The sequence below is a fragment of the Cnephaeus nilssonii genome, assembly GCF_951640355.1.
Source record: "Cnephaeus nilssonii genome assembly, chromosome: 9".
Taxonomy (NCBI): Eukaryota; Metazoa; Chordata; class Mammalia; order Chiroptera; family Vespertilionidae; genus Cnephaeus; species Cnephaeus nilssonii.
Genome location: NC_137080.1, coordinates 76,887,388 through 76,903,273, shown reverse-complemented (window position 1 = coordinate 76,903,273; position 15,886 = coordinate 76,887,388).

Sequence of the window (15,886 nt, the reverse complement as noted above, 5' to 3'; positions counted from 1 at the left end):
AAAGAAGTTCTTAAATTTTTGCCCAGTGAATGTCTTTGAGGTGTTCCCTGCTGAATGGAGTCTTTCCTGGTCATTAAACTAAGAATGGTAATGTTACTCAATGCCTTTCTCATAATGGCTATGATTTTGAACATTTGTTGTATAGGAGACACTTTACCCATTAGACAACTTTGGAGTGTCTGCCCTATTCACAGTGGTTCCCCTTCTCCGAGAACTGCTCGATCTCTCCCACCTCCTGCACAGGAGTGATGGGCTGTGCCGGCCATGGTTGCACTGCAGACCCCCACCTTCCAGCCACGACTGATTTGACCAGGTCCAGTGAGTCACCCGACTCAACTGCAACCCAGTTTTCATCCTAGGGATTTAGCTTTGAGACTCTGAGGCAGCTCTGTGTGTTGCTGGAACTGAAACATAATCTTTAATCCACCATATGCCACAAACACATGATTTAGAAGAACTACTAAGAAAGAGCCCAGTTAGCCTCTGTAATTGAAATAGAGGAAGAGAGTTGGAGGGAAGGAAGAGAAGTTAGACACTGAAGTATTCTTGAGAGAAAACCCCCTCTTTCCTCACATCGGCCCAGTCAAATGCTGGAGAAAACAGGCTGAGAAATGCCAGAATCCCAGTATGGCTTAGGGTTTCTGCAAACCTGGGAAACATTTACCTTACTTCTTGCAAACTCAGAGCGACTCAAAAGCATTGAGTAGTAATGTCTAGGTGCTGTGTCTAGGCAGGTGGGCTTAAGATAGCCTAAGAGTTATCCACATAAGAGCCAGATGTTTCCAATGCGTAGTTACAAATTCAAAGGACCATGCTGTGTTAATGAAGGCAGGATGATCACCAGGGCCTGATAGGAATGAGGACATCTTGGCAATCTCCTGTGTGGACAGAGGTCTGTTAAGGACAGGAGGGCCCTCTCCCTGGTGCCTGAGGACTTAGATACAACCCTAGAGAAAATATGGGGGGATGTTTTGGGAAAGAGACTGGAACTGTCTGAGATTTAATTTGGTGCCCTTGGTGGAGTGGGGCTCAAAATCGAAATTAAATGCAGTTGCAGAAATAATAAAGGTTAAATTCTTGCACTCTTGAGTTGGTGAACTGATGGTCACTCCATCTCACATATAACATAAAGTTCCCTTTTCAGAGTGGATTGCTTAGACTCCATTTTAACAATCAATAGACTGATAATTATAAAAAGAAAATAGGCCACACCACAGATGCTCTTGCATTACACAAAAATAGAGGAACGTTATCTTGTTTTGTATTCAAAGGCCTGTTCTTCACAATAATTTCCCAGGCTCTGATAGACCTCAAAGTTTTAGAGTCCCAGAAAGTTGGCCTGGATAGGATTTATTCGGAATAGCAAGATAGGCAATGTTTTAAAATTTCTTAAAAGCAAAAGTGTATTCTGAATGCCAAGTCTAAATTAGTTGCCTGGGTTAAATGTTTCAAGTCAAAATATCTTGACTTTATTTGGTTGAGGTCTTTATCTCCTAAATGATAATGAAAGTAGATTATAGGTGGGTCAGCTCTGAAAAGACGTGTCAAATTTCATAATAATTTGAAAGACTTGCTATTAAAAGTACAAATCAGCCAGGTCGACGTGGCTCAGTGGTTGAGCATCGACCTGTGAACCTGGAGGTCACGGGTTCGATTCCTGGTTGGGGCATAAGCCTGGGTTGCGAGCTTGATCCCCAGTGTGGGGCATGCAGGAGGCAGCCGATCAATGATTCTCTCTCATCATTGATGTTTCTATCTCTCTCTCCCTCTCCCTTCCTGTCTGAAATAAATAAACTCAATAAAAATATATTTTTTTAAAAGTACAAATCAAAACTATGGTACCATAATTTGTAGGATGCTTGACTTCAATTAAACAACCAAAAAATACCTCTAAGAATTCAAATAAACTCAAAATGAACATTTTAAATGTGGAAAACATGTTGCTGATTTAGAAATATACTCTTGGTATTATATGTTCATATATCTGTATTTCAAATAAAATATCCATAAATGTTAACAGATAATGATACATCTCCAGTCCGCTCAAGATGTATATACTAATTTGAGGTGAGAGAGCAACAAAAATATTTGGCAAATATAACTGAACCAGTATTGTTAGTTCATTATAAATGATTTGAACTATAAGTTTTACTTTCATTAAAGCTATAACTTTATTATAAACAGAAAAATTATAAATATTTTTAATATCTGTTATTTTGTGTTAAGAGTATAGTAAACACATTCTAGAGTAATTGCTAGATTTTTAACAACTGAACTTGTTTGCTTAAGAGAAAGTACTGGCTTCCTCAGATAAATGATACCAAACAGAACTCTGAGCAATGGGTATTAATAGAATATCATCTTTCGCCAGCATTTTCCAGCTCTCTTTCCTTTTGTAATTACTTCCAAATCTGTCTTTTACTGAAGTCAAGGGGAATTCTAAGAAGGCTCAATAGGCCTTAAAAACACTGATGCCAGTTCTCTCCACCTACTTGCAGAAAAGGAGGGATTAGAAGCAATTATTGTGCATTTATTTCATTCTAGCCAGAAGAACGTCATAGCTTTCTGCTAAGTAGTTAATTTCATAGCTTCCAAGTGTGCCTTTGAAGTAAACAAATTTAAAACTCCATTGTTCAAGTGTGTATGAACATAAGGAATTAAATGCAACAGTAGCTGCATGCCCCCTTCCCTGTTCTCAGCCTAGCCTTCTGGAATTTTATCTCCAGTCATGCTGGCACCAGGCCTCCATTCTGCTTTGTCTGCTGAAACTGGGTCTTAGTAACATGAATTCGTGGGTAATTTAAGATAAAGAATTTCCCCCTTTATAAAAGTGAGTCTAGTAATCGAGTGCACAGTACAATTCTTGGTTACTGAATACATACTTTCTGGTTGATGAAAATCTTTTTTTTTATTTATTTATGTTTATTTTTATTGATTTCAGGGAGGAAAGGAGAGGGAGAGAAAGATAGAAACATCAATTATGAGAGAAAACCATTGACCAACTGCCTCCAGCATGTCCCACAGTGGGGATTGAGCCCCCAATCTGAGCATGTGCCTTGACCAGAAAACGAACCATGACCTCCTGGTTCATAGGTCGATGCTCAACCACTGAGCCATGCTGGCTGGGCTGGTTTATGAAAATCTTTATGTCCTGCTTATGGCATAAAGTGAGGTTTGCTTTGCTCCTGGCACTCATTGGTCTAATTTGAAAAGGCTGTGCTTCGGTCTCCACACAGGAGGATGTCTTGGCACTGGGAACTGAATTGTTACTAACAGTGGAAAAGGAGGCTTTAAAAACAATCAGGTGCCAGCAAGATAAACAAGTTTATATATTCAAACTATAGTGGAAAAATTGTAAGCAAAATCAATTGTCTTTTAAAAATCCTAATGGCCTATTTTAATCTAATGTTTTTAAATTGACAATCTTGAAACACAGAAGTTTGCAACTGAGTGCAGTTAAGCCTGTCAGCATTTAGAACATGTTTCCTTCATGTATGTGTAATGTGCGGGAAGCATATATGTGAATGCACAGGTGCATTCTTGTATTGGAAGCTTCATTTCAAGACAGATTAGCATAAAGGAATTAATTAGTTTATTTTTAATTTATTTTTCTTGATTTCAGAGAGGAAGGGAGAGGGAAAGAGAGATTGAAACATCAATGATGAGAGAGAATCATTGATTGGCTGCCTCCTGCACGCCCCCTACTGGGGACCGAGCCTGCAACCTGGGCATGTGCCCTTGACTGGAATTGAACCCAGGACCCTTCAGTTCACAAGCCAATGCTCTATCCACTGAGCCAAACGGGCTAGGGCAATGTTAATTTATAAACCACAATATTAGGGGCAATTATTCCCACTATGACAGAACTGCTTTTGACTTTGAATCAAGTAGGAAGCTCCCTGAGTATATTTAAAGGATTCTGTTAAGATGTTTTGATGCACATTTATCTTCTCAGTGAGTTATACCCAGCAAATAATAGTTACAACTAAAGTTATTAGTTGGTCCTTTTCATGTCATTACATTATAATTTATTTATTTTATGTTTTATAAATTATACTAACATAATCCACTAACCTCTAGAAAGGTAATGTATTAATTTGACAAATCCACACACTGTGACTAATTTTCAGTTTTCTCTTCATTCTTTTTTATTATTATTTTTTATTGATTTCAGAGAGGAAGGGAGAGAGAGAAACATCAATGATGAGAGATAATCATTGATTGCCTGCCACCTGCATGCCCCCTACTAGAGGGATCAAACCTGCAGCCCGGGCATGTGCCCTTGGCCAGAATCGAACCTGGAACCCATTAGTTCACAGGCCAACCCTCTATCCACTGAGCCAAACCGGGTAGGGCTCTCTTTATTCTTTTTTTGGTGCAGAAGCAGATGAGTTTTTCTTCAGTAGTTCAAATTATGGTTTCTAGTAGCTGTAACTTGACACTATACCTCCCAAAACACTGTATCATCTGAGCAAAATCTTATGGAAGAATGCCAGGCATTGGATTCCCGTTTCATCTAGAATGAAATCCCAATTCCTTGATAGTACTCACAGGAGTGTCATCTGCCATCTGCCATCTCCATCTCGTCCCCCACTCTCCAGCCACGTCTCCTCTGGCCTGGGGGACTGTGCACTTTCCCATGCCAAGGCTTTGAAAATACGGGTTCCTCAGTCTGAAACCTTCTTGCCCATCTCCTTGCATGCCTGTTTTCTTCTCACTTTTAATGGCTCATCACCTCCCCCAAATAAATAACAAGTGCTGTCAAGGATGTAGAGGAAAGGGAATCCTCATGCACTGTTTGGTGGGAATGCAGATTGGTGCAGCCACTGTGGACTACAGTATGGAGGGGCCTCAAAAAATTAAAAATAGAACTGCCTTATGACCCAGTGATTTTACTTATAGGAATATATCTGAAGAAACCCAAAACAGTAATTCAAAATAATATCTGCCCCCACTGTGTTCACTGCAGCATTATTTACAATAGCCAAGATAAGGAAGCAGCCAGGTGCCCATCAGTACATGAATAGATAAAGAAGCTGTGGTACATCTAGACAATGGAATATTACTCGGATATTTTAATAAATGAAATATTACCATTTGCAACAACATGGATGGACCTAGACGGTGTTATGCTAAGTGAAATAAATCAGTCAGAGAAAGACAAATACTATATGATTTCACTTATATGTGGAATCTAAAGAACAATATAAACCAACAAACAAAAACAGACTCATAGATACAGAGAAAAGTCTGATGGTTGCCAGAGGGGAGGGGGTTAGGGGACTGGATGAAAAAGGTGAAGGGATTAAGAAGCACAAATTGGTGGTTATAATATAGTCATGGGGATGTAAAGTACAGCATAGGGAACATAGTCAATAATATTGTAATAACTATGTATGGTGCCAGTTGGGTACTGGAAATTTCAGAGAAACACTTTGTAAAGCATATGATTGTCTAACCACAATACCTGAAACTAATACAAAATAATATTGAATGTAAATGGTTTTTAAAAATAAAATTTGAAAAATGTTCTTTGTGACAGCATGAATGGACCAGGAGAGTATTATGCTAAGCTAAATAAGCCAGTCAGAGAAAGACAGACATCACATGATCTCACTTATATGTGGAATCTAATGAACAAAATAAACTGATGAACAAAATAAGTCCAGAGGCATGGAGGCATGAAACGGACTGGCAGATCCCTGAGGGAGGGGAGTGGAGAGGACAGAAAGAGATTGACCATAGAACATATATGCATATATGCATAGCCCATGGACACAGGCAATAGTGTGATGAAGGCCTGGGTGGGGCGGGGGCTGGATGGAGGGGGGGGCAGAGTGGGGGGAAATGGGAGACATCTTTTAATAGTGTCAACAATAAAAAAATAATTAATTAAAAATGTTGCCTCCCCAGAGTGGCCTGCCCTTGCCATCCATCTAAAGTAAAGCTCTAACAGCATGGATGGATCTGGAGAGTATTATGCCAAGCGAAATAAGTCAGGCAAAGAAAGACAAGTACCACATGATCTCACTCATATGTGGAATCTAATGAACAAAATAAACTGATGAACAAAATAGATCCAGAGACATGGAGGGATGGAGCAGACTGAGGAATCTCAGAGGGAAGGCAGGGGTTGGGGGTTGGGAGAAGTGATAAACCAGGGAACTTATATGCATATACGCATGGCCCATGGATAGACAATAAAATGGTGAAGGCCTGGGAGGGGTGGATGCAGGGTGGAGGGGGTCAATGGGGAAAAAAAACAAACAAAGGGGACATCTGTAATACTTTCAACAATAAAAATACATTTAAAAAGTTAAAAAAAATAAAGTAGAGCTCTTGTTGGTAAAAGGGTGCATACTTTCAGCTATAAGATGAATAAGGGCTGAGGATCTAATGTATGACATGGTGACTTTGGTTGATGACACTTTGTTGTATAATTGGAACTTGCTAAGAGAGTAGCACTAGAAGGTACTCATATAAAAAAGGTAAATTTGTGAGGTGATGGATGTGCTCATTTATTCGATGGGGGAATCCTTTCACAATGTGTACATATATCAAACATCACAGCCCTAGCTGGTTTGGCTCAGTGGATAGAGCGTCGGCCTGCGGACTGAGGGGTCCCGGGTTTGATTCCGGTCAAGGGCATGTACCTTGGTTGCAGGCACATCCCCAGTAGGGGGTGTGCAGGAGGCAGCTGATCGATGTTTCTCTCTCATCGATGTTTCTAACTCTCTATCCCTCTCCCTTCCTCTCTGTAAAAAAAAATCAATAAAACATATTTTCAAAAAAAAAACACCAAAAACATCACATTGTACACTTTAAATATCTTACAATTTCATGTGTCAATTATACTTCAGGAAAGCTGGGGGGAAAAATAAATTAGAACTCTTCCCTACCTGCCCCCCAATTACTCTCTAATATAGTCCCTGTTTAATTTCTTCATATCCCTATCACAGGCTGTAACTGTGATATTTATCTTTTTGTTTGTGGACTTACTACTCCCACTAAAACATAAATTCCTTGAGGTCGAAGGCCTTTGTCCATCCCATTCAGCACCAGGGACAACATTTTATATCTTAGGGCTCAAAAATATTTCCTGAATCAATAAATAAATGTGAAAAGTTTTGGACCCCTGGCCTCTAGGCTGATTCTACCACTGACCATCTGTGTGACCCTGGACAAATCCAATCTCTGGGGACCCCAATTATTCATCTAAAAATAGCAAGGAAGATTAGATGTATTGAGGTTACAATGGTTGTCAAGTTTTAATGGTTAATTCTTCCTCATTTTCTCAAAATAGTACTAGAGCAACCCGTATTTAGGGCAACCTCAGAAAAAGTGTGGGTAGGTCTTGAGGGAGAACAACAAGGTGAGGATGGTATAATGATAGAATTTCAATCAGTTTGGTGAATCCCCATCTCAGGAGCATGGGGCCTAGCCTTCACCTACCATACCTCCCTGCTGGGTAGATGTTTCTCCATGATTGCTCACTACTACCACCCTCTTCCCCAGCCTCTCCAGTGTGCGGGTGAGTACACTGTAATTTAAGGACATGGGAACAGAATGGAAGAAATGTCATATCTAGGAGGACCCCATGTTGGAATGTCCAGTGTTTATTGAGTTAATCAGAGAAGGGGTCATGATGGAAAGAGTGGTGGGAAGGACATTTCAAGATAAGAAGGGAAGAAGAGTAGAGAGTGTGGGATAGTGGTCATGCCATCCTTGAGCTCATCCAAGTTGCCCTGCCAAATGCTGCATTCCCTGCCCAGTGCCAGACTGTGCAACCTTCTCATAGCATTCTTCACATGCCTGAGCCCCTGAGGGAGGGCTGTCATCGATAACTTGTTATTCATTTTGTGAACATTTGGGCCTTTGGAAATGAAGCAGGATTGGAGGGGGCGAGTGTGACAGCATGTGGGCAAGAAAGGCACATACATCACTAAACGAAGGAAAGGAAGCCCAGGATTATACGAGCACTAGAGTTTGGTGCAGGCTGTGGGAGGCCTCTAGTAGAAAGTTGCTGAAGGAAAAGAGGTTGGGCTTGGATTTGCAATAAAGGTGTCAAAGAAGATAGAACCAAAAAAACACCTTTGAACTAGTAGGACTAATTTGACAAGTTGTTTATTGGTTAAGAAGCAAAAGTTCAAGACTTTGGAAAGAGAAAGCAGAGTCAAACGGTAGACTACTGGAGTTTGGGAAGGGATAGGAAGAGGGAAGGAAATAGCAAAAGAGAAAACCAGCCAGGGATAAACCCCCACCCACCTATTGGCTCCCCCACAGCCTTCTGCCTCAGAACAGCTGGGCATCTGCCCATCTGCCCACTTCCTGTTGTCTCTACCCAACCTCTGTGCACCCATCAAGCCTCACTGGGCCCCAAAAACAGAGCTTGGTTCCAGCTCCCTCCCAGTCAAACTGATGTAGGAGGAGCCACCAAGTTAGATTGAGCTCATGTTTTGACTAGTTTTGGAGTGTTTATTTTATTTTACTTCACTTTATTTTATTTTATGAGGGGTAGGAATGTAGGTGGCTGAGGGGATTAGGGCAAGAGAGACCTAAGCCTCTTTGTAATTAGAAGGCAACATGCCAGAGGATAGATTTGTGGGGTCTTATTTACCTTTATTAGTTTTATTGCCATGTTTGGGGGTATAATTGACATTTAATAAAGTGCACTTAATTTGTGCAACTGGTCAAGTTTTGACACACGTATACACACATGAAAACATCACTACAATCAATGTAGCGAATATAGCATGTCTTCATGCCCTGTTGGAATTCCCTCCTCCTTCCCCTCCCCATATCCCTGATCTTCTTGTCACTATAAATTAGTTTGCATTTTCTAGATTTTTCTATAAATAGAACCACACAGTAAGTGTTATTTTCCACTCAGCATAATTATTTTGAGCTTCATCTATGTTGTTGGGTGTATTCATTCTTATTTATTGCAAAGTAATTGTACTCATTTCCTGTGACCACTGTGACAATTATCATAGACTGGATGGCTTACACCACAGAAATCCATTCCCTCACAGTTCTAGAAGCCTGAGTCTGAAATCAAGGTGTCATCAAAATTGGTTCCTTCAGATGGCTCTGAGGGAGACTTTGTTCCATGCCTCAGTCCTAGTTCGTGATGGCGGCCAGCCATCCTTGGCTTCTCTTGGCCTGTGGCTATGTTACTCCAGTCTCTATCACAGAAATGGACAATGGAAAAGGATTCTGAAAAGAGGGACTGAGGGAATAAGAAAGAATGAACTGGAAGGTGTGAGGGAAAGTATGGAGAACTTTCCACCTCAGCCTTTTAGTCAGCAGGGTTAGTTGCTCTTTTGGAAGTTTACTCCAACATGCATTTAAGATTTAAGAGAAATTTTTCTCAAAAGAAAGAAAGAGAGAGAGAGAGAGAGAGAGAGAGAGAGAGAGAGAGAGAGAGAGAGAGAGAGACGGGGGGGGGAGGGAGGGAGGGAGGGAGGGAGGAAGGAAGGAAGGAAGGAAGGAAGGAAGGAAGGAAGGAAGGAAGGAAGGAAGGAAGGAAGGAAGGAATTTCTCTGTTCCAGCAAACACATTGTTCTGAACAGAAGACTCCCAATATACTCTGAAGTTAGTCTGACTCTGACGCCATGGCTGAGCACTAGATGGCGCACTTTCTGGAGCAATAGGACCTCCCTGGTGACCAACAAAACTTAAATGCCTTTAGGAGCCTTTATCACTTTAGTACACAGTCTCGGCCATTCTTAGGTGACTTCCCACAGTTGCAAATGAAACTGAGCCCAACCTACTAAACCTTCCTTTTCTTTTATAGATAAAGTGACTGTCCCATTCATGTTAGCTTTTGGGGGAGCAAAACTTCTCAAAAGGGTGGTTAGTAGCTGCTCTCTCTATTTCTCACTTCCTGTTCTCTCCTCAACCCACTCTAGTCAGGCTTCCACCCCACACTCACAGCACCTGATCTAATCAAGGTCAGCAGTAGTCTCTGGTTCCCAAATTCAATGTTCACTCTTCAGTCCTCACGCTCCTCCCTTCTTGATGCCCCCCTCTTACCACCCCCACCACTCCCACCCCCACCCCCCGCCACTTCACTGACAGACACCTCTGCCTCAGATTTCTTGGCTCCCACTCTGCTTCCCTGCTCCTCTCTAGCTGCTCCCTCATTCTAGGTCATCGTCTCAATCTATCATTATCATCACAGTGACTCCAGTGCTGGTTTCTGTCTTGCTGTTTCTGGTTTGCTCTCATTGGGACTGCTTGCTCTGGGGCAAGTTAGCTGATCTGTCATGGGGACACTCAAGCAACCTTACAGAGAAGCAGACATGCAAGGAACAGAGGCCTACTGCCAATAGCCAGAGAAGAACTGAGGCCTCTAATAACATTTATGGGAGTGACCCACCTTAAAAGTGGATCCCTGATGCCCCAGTCAAGCTTTCAGATGAGTGCATTCCCTGCTGATGGTTTGATTGCAACCTCCTGGGAGGTCCTGACCAAGAACCACACAACTAGGTTGCTCCCAGACCCTCAGAAATTATGTTAGATAATAAGTATTTGTTGCTTTAAGTCATTAAACTTTGGGATGATGTTGTGCAGCAAGAAATAACTGGTATACCCTTGCTTATCTCTTTGACCTCATCTTTCAATAGTTCCCACCATGCTCCCATAACATCTGCCTGCTGAAATACACCAGAGTTGTTCCTGACCAGGGTCCTTGCTCTCGTTGGTTCCTCTGGTTAATATTCTGTTACCCTGAATCTTCTCATGCCTGGCTCCCTCCTGTCATTCAGGGCTTAGTCTTCTATGACTACTCATTCTAAGTTAACCACTTCGCCATCGCCATCCCAAAGAGTCTCCACCACACTGCTCTGTTTTATTGCCCTCATAGCATTCATCACTAGTCACGATTCATTTTTTCATTGATTTGTTTATTTACTCATCATCTGAGCAGGAAAATGCTGTTACCATGGCATCCTCTGTGCTTAGAAAAATGTAGGGAACAAAATAGGTGCTCAGTAAACATTTAATGACTAAAACAATAAATAAAATCATTTCAATGTTATTTATTGGGACCATAATCTTTAAGAAAATGTCATCAATTTCTGAGGTCAGGGTCTAAATTATTTTTTTCTATGGGTTTGTTTAGCTGGCCTGTTGTCTTAGAATGTCACAACTATGTTGAAAGTTTCAAAGGACAAATATACTTAAACCTAGCTATGAGTGCATAAGGGAGGTGAACAAATATTGTGGGAGAAAATTAGGAGTCAAGATGGATTATTAAAATGAACACAGATTAAAGTTGTGCTGCCTCAGGGCTGCCTCAGTCCAAGCAGCTCTAGTTGGCAGAATGTTTCTAATACATACTTGTTCTTCAAGAAGATTTTGGAAAATTGGCAAGTTACCGTATATACTAGCTCAGATTTTGGCCCGATCCCCTCAGTACAGTCAGAGAAATTAATATCTGTTTTTCTTTCACTTTATATAATCTTTCCATAAAAATGGTGGGTGGTATAAAGATCAATGTTAATTATTTAATGACAAATATCTTTATGTTTTTATTTTACAGATTACCTAGGAGCAGTTTTCAAAATATTTAACATCTGGTATAGTAAATATGTTAATATGTAAATCAGTATATATATCAAAAATTAAAAATATATTTCCACTTATAGTTCCAGTGATTTTTAACTAAATTGTGTATAGCATAGAGATGGATAAAGATGTAGTGCAAACCAGTCACAAATCAGTGTAATCATTCCTGTTCACCTGTTTTTTTTTTATAAACTGTCCACATGTCATGGGCTGTTTGGGTTGGCAGTGGTACCTTCCTCTGTGAAGGCCATCAACTCCTGTGGTGGTGGCCCTTTCCGCGTCCATGACTCCCAGTGAATTCCTGAGTCTCTCTACTGCTTTCTGCACTGGTCCCATTGAGGGAAAGGGAGGTAGAGGCCCCCCATTGTGGCTAGCCCCAGAGTGCTTCCCCATCTTAACCTTACCCCTAGCTTTGTCAATAGACATTTCATTAAATTCTCCTTAGCCACTCTTTTTTAGTTAAGGTAATATCTTATTCTTCTTGTGTTCATAGCAATAGCCACGATGAAGTAAATCATGTAAAGTTTACTTCAGGATAATAAAAGGGAATCTAAGATATAAGTTATAAACTGAGGAGGGCTGGGTGTGATAAGGTTGAGAACCTCTGCTCCAGAGCAAGGGTATACGAGGATATTGGTGGAGGGATGTATAGAAAAGCATAATATGCAAATTGGCCTAACAGAGGAATAACCGGTCACTCTGACGCGCACTGACCACCAGGGGGCAGATGCCCAATGAAAGAGCTGCCCCCTGGTGGTCAGTGCGCTCCCACAGGGGGAGCGCCTCTCAGCCAGAAGCACAGTGGTGGTAGCGGGACTTGCCTCAGTGGCAGCGCTAAGGCCCGGGCCTAAGCCGTCAGTTGGACATCCCCCAAGGGCTCCTGAGCTGTGAGAGGGTGCAGGCTGGGCTGAGGGACCCCCCTGAGTGCACAAATTTCATGCATCTGGCCTCTAGTCTATCATAATCATCTATCTGTCTATCCTCAATTATCCATCTATCAATCATGCATTTGTCAATCTATTTATCATCTATCTACCTTGATGCAGAGTTCCACTACAAGAATATTTTATCCTCCCTTAGTCATTCTGCATGTTATCCAGGTATTTGCATCCTAACCACGTTCTCCTAAAAGACACATATTTTGTGTATTTAGTTGAAAATACTTTGTGGTTGATTTTGCAGTTGGCTGTTAAATCTATGTAATCTTTCCAAGATAAAGTTGTTTTAAAAAATACAGTAATTCTCTATCCATTTGCACCTCTCACTCACCTCCACAGACTGTAAATAGCACCAGGATGGAACTCTTCCCCACTCTGTGTTTTCCCTGCAAGTGCAGAGTGAAATGAAGAGAAAAAGTGAGAATATTAATCTTAACTGTGGTGACTGAATTGATTAAGTGATGATTTCTTATAAAACTTGTAAACAAATGATCATTGTTGCTATCTTAAGGGTGTAAAGCTTGAAATTTTGAGAAAAAACATATTAACACTATTGTCAAGTACACTCCTTAAAACGAATTAAATGCACATTTCTATAACAAATATTTTTTAACAAACAAGAACGCAAAAAAGAACAACGGACAGGACAGCTCCTCGTACAACGAATTACCAACCCCCAAACGCCAGGAGCACCACACTTGAGAACCCTGTTCCAGCCATTTGCTAGACTGGCCATGAACCCCAGAGAGAGCGCGGGACTTCTCACTTAGCTAATCACAGCAGAGATGAGTGCAATCTAGTGCCACTGACATTCAGACTGATTTCATCCTATCATAATAAATTCAATTTTGAACTTTCACAGCCTCTATAGTATTACAGTATTACCATTCACAACGGCTGCACGTTGACTCTTTCAACAGAGAAAGAAACTTCAGTACAAACACTTAAACTCTCTTGCACTGGTCAGATTCTCAGATTGCCTAAAATGCTATCATTTTTTTCTTCTCATATTATTACTAGTAGCCCATTTGCAGGAAGAATCCTGCAAGCGGCTGCCACGCCTGCACCTGCGGGCCACTGCCGCCCGCCCCGCTCCACCCCGCTCCGCCCCGCCCCACCCGGCCCCACCCAGGCTTTCCCTCTGGCAGCCACCTTGCTTTCTGCTTTTCCTCCCTCTTCCTTCTAAGTTGTCTTCAGTCTTCACTCCTCCCTCCCTCAGCGTATGCAAATTAACCGCCATCTTTGTTGGGTAATTTGCATACTTGCCCTGATTGGCTGTGGGCGTGGTTTGGGTTGGTGGGCGTGGCGAAGGTGCGGTCAATTTGCATATTACTGTTTTATTAGGTAGGGTTTTTTCTCACATCACAATGCTTATGCCCTCCCTTTCTAAATTCTTCATTTTTACATTTTCATAAAGATGCATCCAGTAGCAATTGAATGAACAACTCTTGAACTGTTCCTTAAGCACACCAAGAAGGCACAATGTAAGTATAAAACAGACATTTTGTGTTGCCAAGAACACATTTTGAAATATTGTTTTGGTGATTTCACTGTGAGGATGTGCTGCCATGTATGAAGTTATAAAATCAGTACTTACCTTATTAAAGTCTGTCTCCCATTTGTCTCAGCAACTCACAGCCACCTCCTCGCGTGTTTAGCAGCTATTTTTATAGTTGAATAACTTCTCCTCTTAAAGGGGGAGCTTCCAGAGAGGGGAAAGCCACTCCTACCGTGTACAGACTCCATTGGTTCAATGCCAAATTAGAAGAAAAATGAAAAGTCAACCTCCTATCATGAAACAACTGGTTATGTTCCTTTTAAAGGTCAGAAATAAAAGATTAAACAAAACTTTTCAGATTGTGGAACTCTCTCTGCCAATCAGTGGACATGGCCTTTTGAAGAAGCTTGCTGTGAGGTTTGCATGAATTGGATGCAAGGACTAAGGTCTCTTCTGTGAGCAGAGAAGGAAGCTGAAATAAGTAAAGGGCAAGCTGATTGTGGAATACTTTTTCTATTGGGTTTCAGATAAAATACAGGACACCTGATTAAATGTGAATTTCAGACAAGGGACATACTTATACTAAAAAAGTATTTATTGATGATTTGAAATTCACATTAAACTGGGCATCCTGTATTTTCTCTGCTAAATCTGGCAACCTGATTAGTACACCTTTTCCTCTATGCCACACTCATATCAACCTCGCCAGCCTCTGGGCCTTGGCACGAGCTCTTTGTTCAGATAGGAATAATCTACTTTGAGCCACTACTACATAATTGACTTATATGTTTAATATCAGTTTTCCCCTAACTCTGTGAAGTTTTGGAGGTAAGGTTTTTATCTTGTTTCCAGTCATGTCCCCATTGAGCTATTATGTGCCAGGCACAGTACCTGGCACATAATAGCTCAATAAATAGTAGAGTTTTAAAAAATTATTAAATGGAAATTTTCCTGCAAATACAACCATAGAGAGAATAGTAGAAAGTAGAGAAAGCCCAACATACCCATCCCCCTGCTTCAGCAATTGCCAACAATGTTTTTTATCTGTACCCTGTTATGGTGGTGACCTCCTAAAAAGACAGATCCATGTCCAAATACCTGGAACCTGTAAATGTGACCATACTTAGAAAAAGGGTCTTTGCAGATGTAATTAAGTAACTTGAGATGACATCATCCTGGATTATCCAGGTGGGCCCCAAATCCAATGACAAGTGTCTTTACAACAGAAGAGAAGACACAGACACACAGAGGGTGAGTTGATGTGAAGATAGACGCAGAGATGGGAGTGATGTGACCATGAGCCAGGGAAAGCAAAAAGCCACCAGAGGCTGAAGGAGGCAGGAAAGGGTTCTCCCTTAAAGCCCCTGGAGGAAGTGCTGCCCAGACAACAGTTTGACTTATAATTTCTGGCCTCCAAGAATATGAGAGGATATATTCTGTTGTTTTAAGCCACCTAGTTTTAGTAATTTGTTATAGCAACCACAAGAAACTAATATATGGGAACCTATTTTACCCACAACCATGGAATTATTTTGAAGCAAATCCTAGACTGCCTATCACTTCATCAATAAGAAGTTAGGTATGCTAATCTCTAAAAGGTAAGGATTCTTTCTAAGCATAATAATACTATTCTCTTATCACACTAAAAATTATAATCTCTTAATTTCATTAAATATTCAGCATTCCAATTTCATCCATTGTGTTGTGAAGATTTCTTTACAGTGGGCTTATTTGCATCAGAATCCATGCAAGATCCCTATGTTGCACTTGAGTGATAGGAATACAGTAGAGGCCCAGTTCACGAATTCGTGCACCTGTGGGGTCCCTCAGCCTGGCCTGTGGGATTGGGCCGAAACCAGCTCTCAAACATTCCCTGAGG